This window comes from Triticum aestivum, chromosome 7D, assembly GCF_018294505.1.
Source record: "Triticum aestivum cultivar Chinese Spring chromosome 7D, IWGSC CS RefSeq v2.1, whole genome shotgun sequence".
NCBI lineage: Eukaryota > Viridiplantae > Streptophyta > Magnoliopsida > Poales > Poaceae > Triticum > Triticum aestivum.
The window spans coordinates 542,826,293-542,835,169 of NC_057814.1; positions in this window are offsets into that span (position 1 = coordinate 542,826,293).

An 8,877-nucleotide genomic window follows, 5' to 3' on the forward strand; every position below is an offset into this window, starting at 1 on the left:
GCGTACCGGTGACCCCTCTCCTCCCCGGGAGATATGTGCCCCCACACCTTAGATGCTATATGCTGATACGAGAGTCTTGGAGCTTGTAGATCTGAGATATAGCAGCTCACATGATGTCTTAATATTTTTACAAGAAACCTTAATGAGTTTGAGAATTGCACACAATTTGTACAAAAACTACTCAGATGCCCTTGGATCCCATATCCAATGACCTCGAAGCTCGTATCACCGTAGCATCTAAATGAAGGAGGACATCATATTCTCCTGTATGTAAGAATATCATGTGCTACCACACCTTAGATGCTTTGGTGATACAAGCTCTTCAGAGCCGTTGGATTTGTTACCCAACAACTCCTAGGTGGTTCAAATGTTTTTTGTAGAAAAGCCCCCAAAGAGTTCGGCCACTGCTTACAAGCACAAAGACTGCTCAGATGCCATTGGATCTCAGATCAAACGACCTCGAAGCTTGTATCACCGTAGCATCCAAGCTGCGAGAGCACCTGATGTTTTCTTGCACGGGAGAATATGAGGTGCTCCCGCACCTTAGATTCTATGGTGATACGAGTTCACGGAGATCTAACGGCTCACAGTAGGAGGTTTGAATTTTTGGCAATATACACCTGAGAGAGTTTGGGAGTTACGCAGAAAGTACAAGTACTACGCATGTGGCATCTGATCACAGATCATACGACCTAGATGCTCGTATCACCGTAGCGGCTAATTAAGCTACGAGGAGCACCTAATATGAGCAACGGGGAGCCGCTGGATCCAAGATGCAGCGGCACACACGAGGCATGAATGTTTTATTTGCAAAAAACCCTTGGAGAGTTTGGAAATTACGCATAATTACAAAGACTACTCCCAAGCCATTGGATCTCAGTTCCAATGATGTAAAAACTTGTATCACCATAGCATCTAAGGTGTGGGTTGGATGTGATATTCTATGCCGCTGTCATTTTTGTTCATAAACTTGCAAAATACATGTAACTCGTGCCATTAGTTGTCTAATCGCGCAAAGTGTTTGTTCAAAGACAACCATGGTACACTGAAATATCGGAACAACACATGGGGATCCCACTTGTCATTGATCAAATTTGGACCTAAAACTAACAAATCTGAAAGATGAGATTTGAAGTGGCAACCGGGACTACAAAGCGTAAGTCGATAGCCTGAAACAACAACGGTTGTTGGCTTTGTCCCATAACTTGATTTTATACAGTATTACGTTGAGTAGAGTAGAGGGAGTGGCTCGTCAACACGTGCATGACCGTTGACTCACTTACTGTTGGGTCCTAGGTCTACGATCTCTCTCTCCTCTCCTTTAGATGCACGGGCACACACGAAGAGCGGCGCTAGCTTGTCGTGGTGTTATTATAACTAAAAAAAATCTTGGAAAATAGAAGAATCGCCTAGAACAAGAGACGTTTTGGCTGGTCAAGACGGAGCTAACCACACCTATCCTCCGTGCCATGTTAGCATGATGAAGCTGTGTGGCTAGTGGGGTGTTTTCGACCGACTGGCTGGGTCCCAAGGTCGAACCATAGGTACTACGTCTGATATAGTATATTTTTACACGCACATTTTCCTCCGTGCCGAGACGTGGCACACCCTACCGCGCGGTTTCGGGGTCCTCCCGGGTGGTGCACACATATATTCTTCCTTGCCAAGACGTGGGACGCCCTACCGCGTGTTTTCTGGGTCCTCCTCGGTCGTAGCACCGAAGCAAGTAAATGAGTCGTCAAATCATGAAAGACCACCTTTCCTGCCGAGTACATCAGTGAAGCACGGTGGCTAGCTAGTTGGGCTAGTGCGACCGATTAGCTAGGCCGCCGCCACATTTGTTTTTTCACCCCTTTCTTTATCTCCTTGCTGGCAGGTAAATTTAAATATCCACCGTGGCATTGCTCTGGTGTTTGGGTGCGGCAGGCGGGGCAGGAATTTTTATTTTTTGATTGAGGGGAGCAGGCGCGGCAGCAATTTAGTCACGATGACTCCGCCTGTAAAACGCACTGCTCGCTGATGTGAAAAGTCGTCGACTGGTGTTTTCCCATGGTGAAAACCAAAATATTCACCCCGGTCCTCGGCTGGCTCCCTCCGCCTTCCCGTAGATTGCATTGCTTTTCAGCCATTTAGCCCCCTTTTCTTCCTCTCGCCATTGCTTCTACCTGGTGCCATGGCGGCGCAGCAGATCACGGAGTCCGAGGTGAGGCGCCTGACACAGGAGCTCCAGGCCAAGGATGTGGAGCTCCATGAGCTCAAGGAGGAGAGGAGTGCCATGCTCCTCCGTTATGTGCGGGAGTTCACGGAGCTTCAAAAGCGGCAGGCGTCCACCACAAAGATGCTTGAGGCATCGGCTGCGTTGCTACAGAAAGCGGGAGATACGATAGGCCGTCAGGGAAGCCGGCTGGAGCGTGAGCGGGCCGATCGTGACGAGATCCAGGATTGCCTCAGCCACTTAGTGGACCAAGTTGCCACGCATGTGTTGTGGCTGCGCGATGCCTACCGTCGTGCCAGCACGACCATGCCGGCCGTCGAGCTAAACCCGTTCGACTACCCCGTCGACTTCAATGAGCTGCGGCTTCCTGACCTGGTCTCCTTCTTCACCTATATCTCCGAGGAGCTGAGCCGTCTCCGTGCGATGGTGGGGCGGAGCTGGACAAGGAGGGGTTGCGGGCTGCCGTCGCCGTTGCCGGGCGAATCCTCTCAGGGCTCCATCATCGGAATCCATTCGTGCCATTGGACGCTGTCTTTGATGAGCTGGCTCCCGTCGACCGGGAGCGGGCTCTGCGGGCGGTTGCACCCTGCATCACCAACGTCATGCGCCTTGAGAAGCAGAGCGACTTCGGTGGTGTTTAGGCGTCCTTTGCATGGCATGTCCATGTCTCGGCGCAACATGATCGTTGGATCAAACTCCGACGGTGCAGATCGGTCACTGTAGGACAAAGCGTGTGGGTGTGTTTGGTTGCATTCTCATCTCAATATAGTTGTTCCCTCTTCGTGTATTTGTGTTAACCTACTAGTGTGGACTCATGCACCCTTCATGCACTCTGCCGAACACCCAAAAGTGGGTCGAGAAGGGAACTTTTGCTCCCATCCCGTGCACCCTTCATACACCCTGCCTAACACTAATTCATACTTCATTTGGTTCATGTTTTGTGGAGTACCATAGCACCATACTCTCCGTGTGTTGTAGACCTAATTCTGTTAACATTGATCTCACCATTCATTCTCGACCGGACAGTCAAAAAAGCGGTACTATGTTACATTACTATTCATATAGTTAACATGCGCACAACATCATCTGTTATCGTCATACCTTACTACACTAGCAACAAAATTATGTAGTACTGACGTATGAACCACTGCACATGCCTAGTAGTAGGAGCACTATGTATGTTCAAGTGGCTGCCGTGTTTCGCACTCCTCCGTCGTAAGAGTGGAAACGCTTGCTGTAATGATTTTTTTCTTCAGGAAAACAGTGGACACGCTCTACCGTGCAGATCCTCCTCGACGATCGTCGGGAACCTTGCTACTCACTTTCACCGACGTGTGGGACAGCCAGCATCGGGGTCCACCAGCCATGCACTAAATTACTCCGTAGTAGAGTGCCCAACTGCATGGTAGACTACCCCGATTGAAGCGCCACAGAACTGCCCAATGAGCCGTCAAATCACAAAACCCCCTCCTTTTCAGCAATAAGTTGGACGGACAAAGCAACCATCATTTCACTCTTGTCTCTCAGCGTCCTCTCTTGAATAAAACCCCCACTCGCTTCTCCCTCATCTTGTTCCTCATTTCTTCAAGAAAACCCCAACCTGCTTCTGCCATTGTTCTTATCTCCCAAAGAAGGAAAGGTGAGCGCATCAATGGTGTTGATTCTGGCCAAGGCCCGGTCTTGCAACCCCAAGATGGATCCTATAACTCCCTCTCTATTCTTCTTTTGGGTTTGTGATTATGGTTTCTTTTATTTTATTTCTATTTGACAGTTTCTTGATGGACGCTGGAGCACCGGCCGAAGTGATGTCTATGGCTCTGGCCAAAACCGTCGAGGCTCATGGTACGAAGAAGCACAAGCACCCCGCCGAGACTACCGCAGACAAGCACAAAGCCATCGCCCTATCCAAGCACCCCTCTCCGGGATCCCTCATTAAGCAAGTCCAGGTAATATCTCTTCTTGACGATCTTTTTCTTGATCTTGATCGTGTTTTTTCGTCTGACATGCAGTACTAGTACTAGTAGCACAACTTTCTTGGTGATCTTGCATGTCATTTTTGTGTGCCAAATGACGGTTCTAAATTCCTCTTTTGACCAAAACATGCGAGAGGCTGACACTGATTTCTTATAGATTACTTTCAACTACTTTATGAACATCAATGCTACCTTTGAAGAGGGTATATTTGCCTCAGTAACTTGTGTTATGGATATTGCAAGTAATCCCTCTGCTCTCATGGCTTTGAAGACATGTTCTAGTGTCTTTGTTCACTCATTTCTGTGCGTACATGTAGTCATATATGGAGTAAAATATCGAAAATCATCTTATATTTCTGAACGGAGGTAGTAATAAAATATCTGGTTTCTGTTTGAATTAGAACCAGGTCCACGGTGGAGATGAAGTTCTCAAAGTCATGCCATGTTAACTGGAAGACCTGAGGATGAGTTCTACTCCTAAACTATCCAGCTGTCGTGTCCTTGTCGCCATGTGTCCTGAACTAGTGTTTTCCTGTAGCATTGTTGTCAGGCGTGTTCTCGAGGCTGTACTTGACCACAACAATTTCCTGGCTGTGCCTTCAATAACGAAGGGTGTGGTTCTTGTAAAGCTTCTCGACAAATCTGATGCAGCATGTCTTCATGGTCATGTTTATGAGTGGAAAGACCACTCTGTTAGGTTCTCCAAGGTTGACGAGATGGTGCAGGTAGACATATCTCACGAAGTCCATGGCCTAGTCAGTTATGCGGGCTTCATCCCATAGGTCGGTGGCAAGAAATAGTCTGCAGAGTTTAATTAGTGCAACTTTGCTTGTCTGTAGTAAGTACTATTGTTCAGTACTTGATTTGTGTTTGTGAACCCTGTATTGTTTAGTACTGCCGCTTTTGGTGCGTGGTGAGTCCTGAGAACAGTCTATGTTAATGTCTGTCCACTCAATTCAGTCTGTATATTTTGAAGTATCCAGATCATCTTTTTTGTGAGGACGGTTTATCAATTATGGTTACACTCCAATATTTGTATGCATTGCAGGGTTTATAGCACACACCAGGATTTCCAGTCCCATGGATGTTCGGTCCATATGATTTGTCACGACCTTTGGACTATCCTGCTTGTGGGAGTAGGCGGGGGCCCTGCATGCCACGCGTAGTTGGACGATCAATCTTCTATTTAGTACTTCAACATGGTGATTTCCTGGTAAGGATTCACTCGTGTCACATCAAGTAAATCTTATTGATTTACTGTCTAAATCTTATTGATTTAATGTCATGTTTTCTTTCTTTTGCTGCAATTTTACGATGCAGGTTTTGCCATGTGACATTCATCACAGAATAAACCGTTTGGTTTGCTCTACGATGGCTATTTTCGCAGGTTTCACTTCTTATGTCGTGTCAGTAACGAAGGCACTGTCCATCACTTATATTACTGGAAAAAATTGGATCAGTCTGTTGTCTGAGTACAAGCTGAATCCCTATGATGAACTGTAGTTTGGTTTAACAAACACGCCACAATTAGTCCTTCTCGCATTTAAAAGAAATGAAGAAAAAGACTGGATCACGTGTCACGGAGCCTAGTCAAGTTAGAAAGCTGATCATAGCAGACCAGACACGATCGCCGCTGTCTCGCACATCGGTACCCCCTTCAGCAATGGATCGAGCACCGGCAGTTGCTCTAGCACTGACAGCGGCAGCAACTTAGTCTGATCCAGCTGAGGATTGGGCACCGACTCAGTGGGTCAGGCTGATCTACCGGAGGATCGGGCATCGACACCGGCACCTCCTCCGACACCGGCACCAGCTCTACAAGGAGCACCATCTCCGGCAGCAGCAGCGGCACTACCAGTCACACCGGCACGCGCACCAGCAACGACTTCGGCACCTGCACAAACACTTGCACTTGCATCTGCTCCAGCCCGTGCAGCGGCAACGGAACCAGCAGTTGCACCGGCAACAGACTGGGCTGCAGTTCTTACAAAAACCGACATGTCCACCTTCTTGTTAAGCATTGGCCGCTTAGTGCTTCGTTCTTTTTTATTTCCATGTTGTTTCACATGATTCACTGTGTTGATCTAACTATTTGTGTATGTCTCTTGTTTGCAAACAGAGTATTCCTAGAGCAACCAGGGAGTCGTTCAACAATCCGGGCGACCGTGGCCAAGTTTCTCTTACCATGCGCAGCCTTGGTGTGAATGAACCTGCTCAATATATCGTAAGTACAAAGGATGGTCGCATGATGATTGATGCTAAAGGATGGTTAAGGTTCAAATCTAAATCATATCTTGTGGTAGGGGATGATATCAAAATCGAACTTTCTCGGCAAGGAGAGCTGGTCCAAATCAACTTTGAAATTCTTCAGTAGCAGCACGCAACTACCGAACTGAGCTATCCTCCGAGAGATTTTGATGTAATAATCTGGCATGGTGAAACAAGTGTCCTGTGTGTATAAGTAGTACGACAGTATTATTTATCACATGGAATATCATTTATAGAATTGCAACTCTGATTGCTGGTTAGGAACTGTCGTTCGATTTCATTCTAACAGCTGCCGTGCTTTATTCAATTTTGTGTATTCGCCTTGCGACAGCATCTAAAACCAGTGCCGTACCGATCGCTTGCAATATGAAAAGCGCTGAGGTAAAACACATGGCCCCCCAAACATGCAGGTCCACCGGCCTGTGGCCCAAAGTCCAGAACCGAGAGCCTGTCTGAGTATTATATTCTCAGCAGAACCCCCATAATGCCCGTGCGTTGCACGTAACATCAAGATGCATTTGTATGAGTATTTTATCTTGTGAGAGAAAAGGATGAACGAGGGAAGGCCTTATTTGAAAATGCGGAGAGGTGTGTGGGTACCTTTTTGGAAAATTGCCATAGTTTCCTTCCTATCCGTCAGATATAAATCAGACGACCTATATTGCAGGATGGCAGGCACACCATCATCACCAACTCGTCTATACCGTGTTAAAAAAACTATGTTTTTATAATTATATATGTTATATATATTCCCCTTGATTTTTCTTATGTATAAAGTTGTGATATAAAAGATTTTTAGATTTCTTTACAGAGGGAGTATCTCTCTGTCAAAAATATATTTATGTGTAACTACTTACTCATGTCTTTCTACTTCATTTCGCTGATATGTGGGGCATCTGGCAATGGGGTCCACATGCCATATGCACCAAATTAGAGTGCACAACTGCACGGTAGACACACCCTGGTTGTAGCGCCGCAGTAATACCCAATGAGCCGTCAAATCACAAAAACCTGCACCTTTCCAGCTTTAGCAGTAAGCTGGACAGATGAAGCGGCAATATCACTGGGCCTGAATCCTCTTCTCCCTCGTCTGCTTGTTCAGAGAAAACCCCCGCTCGGCGATTGCATAGGGTTTTCTCATGGAGAACCTGGTACGGATTCTTCATCCATCCCCCATAAATCCAAGTCCCTTGGTCGCGGGTAATCCTAGGATGGCAGCCGCCGCCATTGATGCATTTTTCCTCCTACTAAATCCAATGTGTTTCATTTGCAGTGCCCAAAGTGCGAGGACCCTACAGGTTTCTGCGCCCTTGGCGAGACGCCATACTTGTTCCTTCTCATCCTAACACAGGATTTTAAAACACGCACAGTATGTTCCTAGAATCCTCTTTTCTATCCGGGAGGGTGGGGTTTTTTGAACATGCTGTCGACTAATTTGGAAATTTGGATTGCTATATTTGGATAAAGGTACTAGTACCATGGTCAACACTGACGCGAAGGAGAAAATTATTTCTAGATTTGGATGGGGAATACATTGTGTTCTCGTATTATTTTTCCTGCAGTGCATTCCTTGCTCTGCCAGAACACATGTACTCAAGATGCTCGGCCTTGCCATAACTGAATACACCAGTTTAATGGTCACAATGAAGACAAGCCATGGATATAAGTTCCAAGTTGGGTTCATGAACCAAGAAGATCGCTGCTTTTTTATGGCCGAACTTGGATAAACTTTCTCAAGTGTTACGGACTGAAAGTTGGCGCGCAAATGTTGATGGAAATAGCAGAACCTGGTCTCATCTTCACTGCGATCTTCCACCCCGACGTCCTTCTAATTGTTCATCCATGTTAGTTTTGTATCTAGTTCTTGCTTGTTGCCTCGATTACTTCTTAATCCACCTATTCTGTCTAACTAATCACAATTTAACTTTAGAAGTAGCAACGAATCTCTCACGAAGATGCTACTTCTAACTAATATTTTCTTATAATTGGTAGCACATGTAGGTTTTTTCAGAGTTAACACTGGTGCATGTCGGTGCTATACAAACGGTTTTTAACCCCTTTCCGCGGGCATTTGGAACCGTCGCCTAGTGAGTATGGGCGATAGGGGGGGGGGTCCTTCCCACACGACCCAGAAACCGTCGGGGATATGCCCTCCTGGCACACACGCTCGGCAAAATGAGGTCATGTGCGACCGGTGAGCGCTCAAATACGGAAATACGTACAGTAGAGCTAAAAAAATACAATTATATAGGCGAAATTGTTTCCGGTCGCAAGTACATCCCACACAGTCAGTCCCCACTAAACGTTTCCATTCGTATGTACATCCCACACAGTCGCTCCAAGGAAAACGTTTCCGTTCATAGGTACATCACACACAATTTTTCCTGTTAAATCTTTTTGCGTTATTGAATGTATCACACA